The sequence below is a fragment of the Notamacropus eugenii genome, chromosome 6 (assembly GCF_028372415.1).
Source record: "Notamacropus eugenii isolate mMacEug1 chromosome 6, mMacEug1.pri_v2, whole genome shotgun sequence".
Lineage (NCBI taxonomy): Eukaryota > Metazoa > Chordata > Mammalia > Diprotodontia > Macropodidae > Notamacropus > Notamacropus eugenii.
In genome coordinates this window covers 67932221-67945371 of record NC_092877.1, presented here as the reverse complement: position 1 = coordinate 67945371, position 13151 = coordinate 67932221, and the positions used below count along the sequence as shown (strand labels likewise).

Sequence of the window (13151 nt, the reverse complement as noted above, 5' to 3'; positions counted from 1 at the left end):
GGATAGGCCTGGAGTCAGGAAGACTGAGTTCAAATCTGGCCTCAGACACTTACTAGCTGTGTGATCCTGGGCAAGTTATTTAATCCAGTTTGCCTCAGTTTCTCATCTATAAAACGAACTGAAGAAAGATATGGTAAACCACTCCAGTATCTCTGCCAAGAAAACCCAAATAAAGTCATGAAGAGTTGGACATGATTGAAAAAACTGAGTAACAACATGTCAGCTATACAGTAATGAAGATAATCCAGAGTTTAGCATACATAGTTTTCTAACATGCTATTACTCTCTCTTCTGCTTTATTTCTGAAAGATTACCTCTAATTATTGCAAAACAGGAATTTAATGATGTTAGATTACCTCAAGTTGTCTGACACCATTAAATTTCATGGACTTGAAGGTCTTGTAACCTAAAATTAGTAACTTTATTTAGGTAAGCCAAATTTGGCTATGAAGCAATTTATTCATAGACTTCATCTCTGTCTATCTCTGTGTTAAATATGGTTCACAGTAATGTCAGAATTTTTCCAGAGGTCATAAGAAAACTTTTAAAAACATATTAGAAAAATTCAAAGTAGCTGCCTAGTCCAGAAAATGATTGCTTGTATACTAGTGATTTGGGGATGGAATGCAGTATAGACTGAAACTTAAAATCTAGAAAATGTTTAGAATGGAGAATGCTTGCTCCAGATAGTTCATCTGTTAACCTTTGTTATAGAAAATCTTGCATGGAACTCCAAGACTGTTTACTAAACACAGATAATCTTAAGAAGTTTGCTGTTTATTTTAAAATCTTGAATAATAATAGAATCTTGGAATCATGGAATGTTAATGCTAGATTAAACTTTCAGTCATAGAATTTAGAAAGTTAGATCTAGAACAATTCTTAGAAAAAAAGGACATAAGGTTAAGACTTGAATTGGTCTATAGAATATAGGATAGACCTGGAGGGGAGCCTGATAACATAGAATGGGAGAGTAATACGGATCTTTGGATTATCAAATGTTTGAGTTGGATGGAACTTTGGATGTTAAAGCTGGAATGGACCTTAGGGTATAGAACACAAAATGTCAGAGCCAAAAATTATAATCTGGTCACCATGTCTCCCTCTCCACCTCTGCCTGATTGGTAGATGAGGAAATTAAAGCAATGTCCTCATATTCTCAGAATCGTAAATGAATAAATATCAATTCAGAAAGAAACCTATGTGATGCTTGTGTAACCTGTGAAGCCAGGGTTCTGGGTGACACTATGGAATTGAATTATACTGTGATCCTAATCCTTCTCCTTTCCCAGAAATCAAGATGGTATACAAAGGATTGTTTCCTCCCACCCCAGGTATTGGGAGGAATGTTTATATGTTGTTCTTACTATATCTTTGAAGTAAATATTCCTTTGTAAAAGCTGATCTAAAGCTGTCAAGTGGCTAACTGGGCCTGGAGTACTTGGTTTCCTAAAATTAGGGGAAAATAATCGAGGGGCTTGAACCTTGGTAAAGACTAAACATACTCTAACTTCTGGAAGGGTATTAGAGAACCCTGGGGGGGGGAGTGCAGCATAACACACCTGGCTATTAGGAGAGGTCACAGAGTTATTATTACACTTGATTTTCAAAGTAGTACTTTGTTTGCTGAGGACAGCTCACTTAAATAATGTACTGTGTTGAAAAAACAAGCTTCAAAGTAATCTATCCTTTGCAACATGGCAAACCTATATGTTAACAGTGAGATTAAATGATTGTTTCAAATTTTTGTTTTAAAGCCACATGTTTATGTCACTGAACATGGGTGAAAGCTACAAAATCTGGGGAAATAGGCTTTTTGGGGGACCTTGATTTTGTATGTTTATAGAATTGAAATGTTTAAGAATGTAACAGAACGAGTCACCTGTGAGACAATTCAATGTATAAGCAAAGGACAAAAGTAAAAAAAAATCTTTAAGTCCTGCTATGAACCCATACTATGTGCTCAGCACTGAGCTAGGTACTATGGGGGATAAAAGAGGAATAAAACTTGGCAAAATGTCTGCATTCAAGAAATTTACAATGATATTCTTTTTACAAGTCATCTGGCATCTTCTGTCACTCTTTATTGTTAATAACATTTTTAAGCGGAAATTTTTCGTTGAGTTAATTTTTTAAGCATATATAAATTTAAGTAACCAGGGGAGGGAAGACATTTCCAAATGGCTTTGGAACATCATCCACAAATGGGGAAATAGCTCTCCAAATGTTCCAATATGATCATAGTCCTATTTTCTAGTTAAATTTCATGTGTATATGTCTTTTCTTATGGAGTCTGGATAAACTTCTGAGTTACTTCAATCAATAAACATTGTTAAGTGGTACCACATATGAGGAATTGTATTAAATATATGGGGGGGTGGAGATTATCCATACCCCTCAAGGACCTGATAGTTTCCTGAAGTGAGGGTAGAGGGAAACAGACAATATATATGCATGCATGTATAATCTAAGTTATACTGAATATATGGCATTATATAATATTAATACAAGCAGATATTTTCATTTGAAATAAAGAGCTACTACATAATTGTTGTTATCTAAAAACAGGATAGATTGCCTCAGTCAATAGGGAGTTCCACCTTCCTGGACTGGAATGGCATAAGAACTGAGATAAGAGAGACCAAAGAGAAGGCTATTCAAGAGTCTAGGAGAGAGGTTATTAGGGTCTGAACCACTTCTGTAGGTAGAAAGAAGGAACAAAATGTGAGAAATATTTTAGAGGGAGAAACATCAAGATCTGGCAATTGATTAGATATGTGGAGAGAGGGGTTAGGAATTGAGGATGACACTGAGGTTATAAACTTGGGTGAATGAAAGAATGATGAAACTCTTGAAATGATTTCTCATTTGATAATGTAGATGTCGAGGTGTCTCTAGGACACTGCTTTCTATTTACAATAAGCCAGGAGAGAGACAGACACTCATGCCCTCTCACCTGGACGATTGTATTTTGGCAGGTATATGAAGACAAATCAGAGAAATTACAGACATTAGGCAGGAAAATCAGTTAGGAGGCTATTATGTAATAGTTTTCCTACTAAGACTTCGAAAACTGAAGGTTGAAAGAGGCAGAAACATTGAAGAGTAAAGTGGAAGGTCTTTTGGATGCAAAGGAAATAGTCAATAACTTAGAAAAGGTCTGAGGCTTGAATAGCTCAATGGCACATGAAATGGCCCCCAAACCAATATACTTGCATCAAGGGTACAGTTTATTTTGACATCTTTGTCCCCAGCCACTTATATAGATAAGATCCATTCTGAGTCTGGGAACCATCACCAGACTGAGTACCATAAGTAAAGACAGAGTCCATCATTGAGGAAAACCACCTCTGAACCAGGAAGGATTATTGAACAAGAGAAACTAGACCTCTAGTAACTTGCATACAAGGGACAAACCTCCTAGGAGAGACTCTGAGAAACTGAAATAGGAGAAACTTCTGTAAGTCCTAGGTTGACTCTAGGCTCCCCAGTTTAGATGAGTACTATAACATCCCAACTGAAAAGAATATTTTTAACCCTGCCCTCCCTCACCCCTGGAAGTGGTGCATACTGAAGTTACCCATCAGAGTGAGCCCAGCAGATGAATCCCACCTAACAAAGATGTCAAGCACAATGAAAAACCCTCTGATTCAGTAATCTGCTCGTCATAGTCCACCAGGAGCAGCCCAGAAACATTTTGAAGTCCAGGGGTTCTGGAGGTATGAATTGCCTTGGCCATGAATGATCTTTACAGGTGTGCCTCACTAGCACTCTACCTTAAATTCATGCCCTTTGCACTGTCCCATGAATTGTGTGCATTTGTGGGAGAGTGCTTCACCAGATATTGGAGTAAATACTTTGTAAATATTGTACTTGCTATGCTCTTTGAGCAAATACCTTTGCTAAGAACCAATTGAACCACCCAGATGATGTAAAGAGGAAATACAGTGGTGGGGGCTTAGGAGCTATAGTGTGAAGAGAGCCACTCATAGAATAACTCTGAGGACCCTGAGAATAGTAAGAGTCACCTTTCTAGGGATCCAACTTACTACTGCTAATGAGAGATTTTTTTTAAACAAACATCTACTACATACCTTTTATGTGCCAGGAACCATGCTAAGCACTTTATATTGTCTCATTTGATCCTCACAATAATCTTATAAAGTAGGTGCTATTTTACTCTCATATTATAGGTGAAGAAACTGAAGCAGAGGTTAAATGAGTTGTCCAGGTTACTCAGCTAGTGTCTGAGGTGAGATTTGAATTCAGGTCTTCCTTACTCCAGGTCCAAGGATCTATCCACTGCATCATCTAGTTGCCTAGCCAAAAGTTGAGGGAGCAAGCCCATAAGGGGTGCTAGATTGTGGGGTGCTTATCCAGAATTGGCCCAGAGATGGCTCATGTACTATGATTATAATAATCTACATGTGGGGTGATGAAAATCTGGACTAGGGTAAAAACAGTGTGAGTAGAGAAAAGGGGATATGAGGAAATATGGATGTGAAAGGATCTGGGAAGACTTAAAGAGGAGTCTGTGATTTACAACTTCGATGCTTGGAAGGATGGTGATGCTGTCAACAAAACCAGGTCTAGTTTTAAGAAAGACAGAACCCTACTGTTAAATTTGGATATCAACAGGGCATAAAGGTAGAGATGTCCAACTTGACACCAATTGCTTTACCTTCCCCCTCTCCAGAAAAAAAGAAAAGATACATGATCAGAGTTCAAGAGAGAGCTTAGACCCATATGTGTATGCACACATATATATGTACACCTACATATGTATCTATACATGTATTATATTGGATTCAGCTGCATAGAGTTGATAATCAAAACCATGGGAGTAAATGTAATCATCAAGGGAATGTTTGAAGAGAGAAAAAAAGTGAGCCAAGGGCATAGCCCTGGAAGACACATGGTTAGAGGGTGGTGAAGGGTTAAGGGAACATAAGATCTTCCCTGTCCATTTCTAGGTCTATGTGACCGCATGTGCTCTTTGTTTTCCTTGGAACAGGGGTTGTGTTCCCAGACCGAAAGATACATAGGCATTTCAATCATGGATGTCTTCCTTCTTTGAAGTCCAGCCAACTTCACAGCTGTGATACATTCCATCCTAAGGCACATAGAGCTCATCAGGTGAAAACTATGTATGTTCAGGGAGAGTTACATTGCCTTGGGGGAGGAACTTGCTTAGGGGAAGGCTTGCTTGCAGGAAGGTTTTCACACCTTTTGGCACTAACTCACTGGGTTGTGATACCTTCTGGCTCTGACTCTTAATATTAGTCAAAAGTGTGTGTATGTGTGTGTGTGTGTGTGTGTATGTATGTATGTGTATGTATGTATATGTATTCTGAGGTGAGATGCTGACTTCACTCATGGGAAGAATGTTCACCTGAGGTGTTTGTGATTTCCCAGATGAGGCTCTGGGTAGCATTGTTAAGGGGCAGCTGCTAGTAGCATTCATGCTACAGGTGGGCAATTGATAAATCAGGAAAGAAGAATGAGTAGGAACCATCAGGCAGGAAGGTGGAAAATCAGGAGAAGCTAAGGAAGGATATTGTCCAAAGGGAACCAAGGTCAATAGTGTTAAAAAGCTCCAGGTAAGTGAAGGAGGATGAAGACTGAGAAAGGCCATCAGATTAAACAATTAAGAACTCACCAGTAAACTTTGAGAAAACAATTTCAGTAGTGTGATGGGTTGGAAGCCAGATTGTAAGTAGTTAGTGAGAAATAGTGAGGTTAGTGTGCTGTGTGACAGGGGTGTCAAGTTCAAATAGAATCAAACAGTATATTGACTTAGAAAAGCACAAATGAACATTGTCTATGTTGTATTTTTATTTAATTTTCTAATTACATTTTAATCTGGTTTGGGCTGCCCTCAGAAGAATTGAGAGTCTGATGTTTAACACCTTTGGTGTAGGTATTTTTTCTAGGAATTTCATGGTAAAAGGAAATACAAAGAAGACAGTAATCTGAGGGCTTTAGAAGAAATTTCTTTAAATGGTGGATAAGACATCAAAACATTTTTGACAGTAGGTAAAGATTTTATCTTTGTGTAAGATGTGGAGATCTCTCCTTACCTCCTCCCCTCCAAATTAGTTAATAAAGTCAAATAATATAATGCCAGATGATGATAGATTAATGCATTAATACCTTGATACCCCTTTAAATATTTTGTATGTATGCCTATGTATACAAATTGTCTCATTGGATAGAATATGCTATTAGTGAGCAGTAACTGATTTTCATCTTTGTAACTCCAATGCCTAGCATAGTGCTGGGCACATAGTAGATGCTTACTAAATGTTTTTAATTGATTAATTTACTTATCTATACTTCCATCAATATTTTATCTATTTGTAGTGTCTGTCCAGATTTTTGCGTCTATCTGCAATGTTTGTTTAGGATGTATTGCTAATTCTGAATCTATCTCTATATTTATCCATCCGTGTCTATAAGTGCATCCATATAATATATACATATGTATATATATCTATATATCTATATCTGTATTAGTATATACATCCATATCTATTTGCAATGTCTGTCCAGGATATATCTATATATCTCTGTTGTTTTCTCCATCTCCAACACCATCTCTGTCTCCTCTCCTTTCCTGTTTCCTCTCCTCCTTTTTCATCTGGTCTATTGTTGTTTTCTCCTCCTCCTTATCATCTTTCTCTTGTTCCTTCTCCTTCTCTTGCTCCTCCTCCTCTTTACCTACCCATACCTTCTCCTTCCCTCCCCCTCTGGTCCTTTCTCTTCTCTACTCACATCTCTAAACATCCCCAGTCTTTAATTGATTCTCATATGGCTTAAAAAGTCTCATCTTCCTGAGTTCAAATCTAGCCTCAGACATTAGCTGTGTGACCATGGACAAGTCACTTAACCCTGTTTGCCTTAGTTCCTGTAAGGTTAATGCAAAGTTAATGGTGGTTGGGGGGAAAGAGTTAAAGATCTTCCTCACCCTTTAATAGGCCTCAGATACCTTTTGTTAATTTCTGATGAGACACTAAGTCACAAGGGTTGTGCTCTCCAGCCCTGAAAAGAGTGTGTGTGTGTGTGTGGGGGGGGTGAGGTTTTGCATTGGGGCTTATTTTCTGGAAGAAGGTTTATGTGCCAGATGAGACTCTGGGTAGGTGCTAAGGAGCCCCCCAGCTTTGAAAACTCAGATGTTGGTGCTTCTCTCTCTGGTAATGATATATGTATTGTCTATGGTCAGATGGAAGCCCTGTCTGATGGTCATCTCTGCTTGTAATTTCTGTTGGTATTTTCTCTGAAGTTCAGAGTGATGACTTTTCCCCCTGAACTAAGTGAATGATATATGTGCTTGATTAAAGTAGATTGTTGACCCCTCCAAAGTTGCTTTCCTTTTAGAAAAGCAGGTGTAAAAACTTGTACAGCTGCCCCTCCTGTGTATGTCGGGGATCCTTGATGTTACAGCTCCTCATCTGTAAAATGAGCTGGAAAAGGAAAGAGCAAACCACTCCAGCATCTTTGCAGGAAAACTTCAGATGGAGTCATGAAGAGTCAGACACAACTGAAATGACTGAACAACAACAGTGTGTGTACAGTCTTTAATCTTCTCACCAACCTGGTTTCTCTAAGTGTTCTCCAGCTTATTACTGTCTTTCTTAAGATGTGGCACCCAAAAATGAATTGTTATCTGGCCAGGGCACTGCACTGTTTCACAAAGGAGCACATCAAAATTTCTGTTTCACTTCTGGGTGGCACATTTTAAGAAAGTCATGGATTGACAAATTGGAGAGCACTTTAAGAAACACCAAACAATAAGAGATGTTTAATTACAGCAAAACCCTAGAATGTCAGAGTAGGAAGGATACTTGGAGACCATCTGCTCCAACCTCATCATTTTACAGATAAGGACAATGAGGCTGAGAGTGGTCAAGTGACTTGCTTAAGGACATACAACTAGTGAGTATCAGAACTGGGTTTCTAACCCAGATAATATATCTCCACATTCAATGTTCTTCTCATTTCTATCTCCCTGCCTCTAGGAGGATACTTCAACACCAAATCTCAGTAGTTTATGTCAGCTGGGCAGGGTGTATACTCTTTGCTTTCTGAAGCAGAGAATAACAACTTCAAGGATAGGGAGATTATTAAAGGATTTCTAACCTTTTGGAAGAAAGGCACTATGGGAATCTAAACTATGATTGTGAAAACAGAGCCTTTAATGCCTATCTTATTTGCGTTCTGAGAACACATTGGACCCAAATCCCAATAAGTCCTTAGATCTATGTGAACTGCTAATCCATAAGCTTTAAGGAGATTTGGGGCCAGTGGAAAAAGTCCAAATATAAGCCCTGGAACTAAACCTGATAGTGTGGGTATTACCTAGAGCCATATGCAGGACTTAGAGTATAATGGGGTCCCAGATAAAGTTATGAGTCATATAAAAGTATAAGCAACCTGGGGCTTGGGTTTTCATCTGTGTCCCAGATATTCCCAGAGAATTGCTGAATGAGAGGGCTGATAGGGCCTTAGAAATCAGCAGGGTTGGGGGAAAGAACAAGAATTCACTAAGTATAATATAAGCCAAGCACTATGCTAAGTGCTTTATAGATAGAGGTTGAGTGACTTGCCCAACGTCACAACTCTGCTTCTACCATACAATCCTGCTTTTCTTTTATAAACTTAAATCATGGTTCCTAACAAAAAAAGAGAATGATCTGACCTCTGTAGCACATGGCGGAATAAAAGTCAGAGAACCCAAATTTGAAGCCCATTTCTGACATTTGATAGCTGTATATCTTGGGCAAGTCATTTGTTGGGCCTTGGTCTCTTCGTCTGAAAAATGAAAGTTGATTTAGATGATCCCTAAGATCCTTTCCAGCTTTAGATTCTATCCTCCTGTGCTTTGAGATTGATATATATATATTTTAGAGATGGAATTTATTTTGCTTGGAAAAGATCTGTGAATTTCCTGACACCCCTAGTGATAATTGGGAGGGAAATCATTGGTCTTATAACCTCTAAGGAAAGGACAGAGATGTCGACCTCTTAAATAACCAAATGGAGCAGGAGTCCATAGTGTGGAATGTGCTGACAGTTTCTTCAGCTGCAATTCTATCTTTTGTGTGTATCTTGGTCCATGTTCTCTTCTCTGAGATTTCAGTTAGGGCTCTAAGCATTCTTCCCAGATTTGATGTATTGCTCTAAACTACCTCCTCCTTCTCCATTTGGTTGAAACTCACAAAGATGAAAAGAGATGAGAGGCAGTGTGGTATAAAAATAATTCGTATTTCTATAGCATGTAAAGATTAACAAAGTATACTTTTCTCACAATAACTCTTTGGGTTAGATTGTTTGCCTTGGAGCCAGTTCAGTGGCTCAGAGAATAGAATGCTGGGCCTGGAGATAAGAAGACCTGAGTTCAAGTCCAGCCTCAGACACTCACTAGTTGTGTGACCCTGGGCAAACCACTTTACTGCAAACGCCTTAATTTATGGAGGAGGAAATGGTGAACCACTCCAGTATCTTTGCCAAGAATACCCCATATGGGGTCACAGAGTCAGACACGACTGAACAACAACAGTTTATTAAAATGTTAAAAAAAAATTCATTAGATGGCATGATAGAGTCCTGTCCAACTCTGACATTCCAAGGTATAGAGGAGAGCCACCGTTTTAGTGGTGAACTTCATCTCAGAAGAGTGCAGTGGACTCTCCATTGTTTTCCCAGTGGACTCAGGGAACTTTCTTCCCACTTACTTCAGCAGGCTTCCCATCTGATTTGTAAAACTCCTGAGAAGTATTCCTATACTTTGTCAGACCTGTGGGCCATCTAGCCCAATTTCCTGTTGTGATGTGGACTATGGAGTCATAGAAGTAGAGCTGGAACAGTGTTTAAAGATGATCTATTTCAATGCCCTCATTGTACAGATGAAAAAAACTGAGCCCTAGAGATTTTACATAGGGACAAGTTAACATAGATAGTAAAAGGCAGAGGTGGGATTTCAAGTGAGGTCTTCTGACTCCTGAGCCCCCTTTCCCACTACTCTAGTCATTGGAATCAATCTGAAAAGGTCAGAGATATCCCCAAATATACTAGTGGCTTTATGGACTGGTTATATCCATTCATTTCTCTGAATGCGTTTTGAAGATATTTCAGTGGTCTCTATTTCTTTCATTGGGTTATTTTGGTTCTCTTTCGTGCATACTTTTTCAGAATTTCTTGAAGCTTCATAAGGTCATTCATTTGCAGCAATTTTAGAAGTTGACTAGTTCAATCTTCTCATTTTACCTACAAGGTAACAGACCTATAGAAGTCATATGAGGTTCATGTACCTAAAAGTGACAAAGTAGGGATTTGAATTTATTCCTTTGAAACCAGCCAAGTCCAACTCTCTTTGTTTGCACTGAACTAAGAATTTCTTTACTAGTTTTAAAGCACCTTGGGCATTGGATTCTTGAAATTTATAACTGAAAAGGACTTTAGAGGTAATCTGTCTAACTTTCTAGGGAAGCTAAGTGGTATAGTGGAAAGAGTGCTAGGCCTGGAGTCAGGAGGACTTGAGTTCCAATCTGGTCTTAGATACTTAATAGCTATGTGACTCTGGGCAAATCACTTAACTGTGTTTGCCTCAGTTTCTTCATCTGTAAAATGAATTGAAGAAGGAAATGACAAACCACTCCAATATCTTTGCAAAGAAAACTCCAATGGGTTCATGAAGAATTAGACATGGCTAACTGATTAAACAAAAATCTAACTTTCTACCCAAAGTAGCAATTGCTTTTATATAGGCAGCTGGTGGCATAGTGGATAGATTACTGGACTTTGATCAGGAAGACTTGAGTTCTAATTGAGCCTTAGATATTTACTGGTTGTGTGACCCTGTGCAAGTCATTTTACCTCTGCCTCAGTTTTCACATGTATAACATGTAAGTAATGATAGTATCCACCTTCCAGGGTTATTGTGAGAATATCTTAAATAATAGCTTAATATATACTATTAATATTATATATAATATATGATATATCATATATAAAATAATAGTTTAAAACTGAACTAAGATCTTTGTTATACATGGTGTAAAGTGCTATATCAGCTTTAGCTCTTATCATTTATACCCCTTCACTAAATTCTGATACTGCTTCTTCATTATGACACTGGAGTGACACTAATTTTAGAAAAAAAAAATTCTACTAGTAAAAGAAAGCTGTGGAAGGCGCTACTAAACCAGAAAGACCTGAGGATGAATGTTCCTTTCTATAATCCACAGATTAGCCTAGTTAAATTCAGACTCTTCTCTAGATTGGCCACAGGGCACTGAAAGGTTTGGTCTTATCTATTCTTGAGAACTGACCTCTAAGATGTGGAGGGGTTGGAATCTGCGTCAATGGAAGGAATGACCACTCTGGACAAAATCTGAACTACGTCAAATCTTTGTTTTGGTTTCTACTTCCCTAATATCCATAATTTAATCATTTGAATGATGTTAGTTTTAGCAAGAAATGAGCTTTCAATATTCCACAAATTTATTAAATGTCAATTTCAGATGATGCAGAGACAGGAGGTAATATATGTTTGGATCCCACGAGCTATCAAAGGCATAATACACTTATTTATATCGAGGGTCATCAATTTTATTTTTGTTCCTCTACAAAAGAGTTCCAGAATGCTGGCTGGTATAAAATTCTTCATTAGAACTCAGAGTGGCCATTTTGAGCATAATGTCTACTCTGGTTCTAGGAATAATGTCTTATCCAATTCTTTACTAGTCACACATCTATCTATGTTACCTGCATTTATCTTTAACAGTATTCTGTACTCATCCCCATACCAGAAATTGAATTCCGTCTTAATCATTCATTTGTTCATTCATTCAACATTCTATTATGCACATATTTTATGACTTGGAGAAGATTAAAAATTTCCATGTGGTTTCTGACTGTAAGGACCCCATAGTCTAGGCAAGGGATAACCAGGCATGCAAGATATGGAATGCAGTTTTTGGTGCCAAACCTGCTCTAGAAATCACTACGTCTTACAAAAGGATTTAAAAAGGAGGACAAAGCTCTAAAAGAATAAAGCTACTACCTAATGGTGACACATATACATAAATGCTCCCTTTCTTCAGTCCTTTACTAAAATTTAGGGCAGCACTTGAAGAAGTTATGTAAAAACCCTTGTATTCCACTGAGACTAAAATTTTCTCAAATCCCCAGTTTATCTAGTAATTTCTTCCCCTAAAAATCCAACTTGATGTGATCAGGGGAAAAGGCCAAGAATGTCTGTGAGGGTTTCTATTGACTCTAGAGGCCTGTGGTTTATTTATTTGGAATGAAGTGAGAAGGAAGGAGTGAGTCCCTGAGGTCAAATGGCCAAGCATCGCTTTTAAAGGGGGAAGGTTTGGAGGATATGACTGATCTTCTAAGAAGCTTTGTTGACCACTGCTTCCCACTGTGAAGGGAAAAGGGAGAGGCTGAAAAAGGAGAGAGGAGCCAGGAAGACAAATGCACGAGTAGGACCCGTAGCCTTGCTTGTAGAGGAAAGGGGCGGCTTCTGGCAACAGGCTAACAATAACCTTCAGCTTGTTAAGAATAATAAAGGACTAGACCAAAGAACCTAAATTATACAGAACTTGTCTCAGATACAGGGGTGAAGAAAAGATCTGCAGACACCAAGTGGGGCTAAGGTGAAATTATCAAGAGAAGAGAGAAGAATTATTTGCCCGTAAACAAGGGGGCAGAATTTGGACAGAAGGGACCTACCTCAGTGCACTTGGATTCCCAGAGAGAATCAGTGGCCAAAAAAATCTTCCTCAACATCCAGCTGGCCCAGAAGGCTGGAATTCTCTGACAGGCAGGCGTAGCCACAGAGATACACATATTTGTCATGTCCAGCAGAATCAACAGCAACATAATGTAAATGGGCCTGACTCAGAAGCATTGCAGCTGGGGCCAAAGAACCCATTGGCTATGACTCTTCATGTGAAGGCTATGAATGGGAAGGGACCCTTGTGGTAGTGAATTGACTGGATTAGTATCATGCTTGCTCCCATGTACTCTGTGGCCAGCTGGTTTGCAGCTGGTCACTGTCCCCAAACTTGCTTAAGAGGAAGAAAGGCTTTAGGTCTAAGACAAATAGCTTACATTTGTAAAAGGCTTTGCAGTTATACAGTACT

The 13151-nt window shown here is 38.6% G+C and overlaps 1 protein-coding gene and 1 long non-coding RNA gene across 3 annotated transcripts in view; one reads left to right on the top strand and one right to left on the bottom strand.

Annotated features, from left to right (window-relative positions):
- The window catches only part of C1QTNF7 (C1q and TNF related 7), a 146509-nt gene that overhangs the window by 13704 nt on the left and 119654 nt on the right, over window positions 1–13151 (bottom strand). The window lies entirely within an intron of this gene.
- LOC140511252 (uncharacterized) overlaps window positions 5418–13151 on the top strand; it is a 52677-nt gene continuing 44943 nt past the window's right edge. The window contains exon 1 of the long non-coding RNA XR_011969481.1: window positions 5418–5600. This is a non-coding gene — a long non-coding RNA (uncharacterized lncRNA). The remainder of the gene's footprint in view (window positions 5601–13151) is intronic.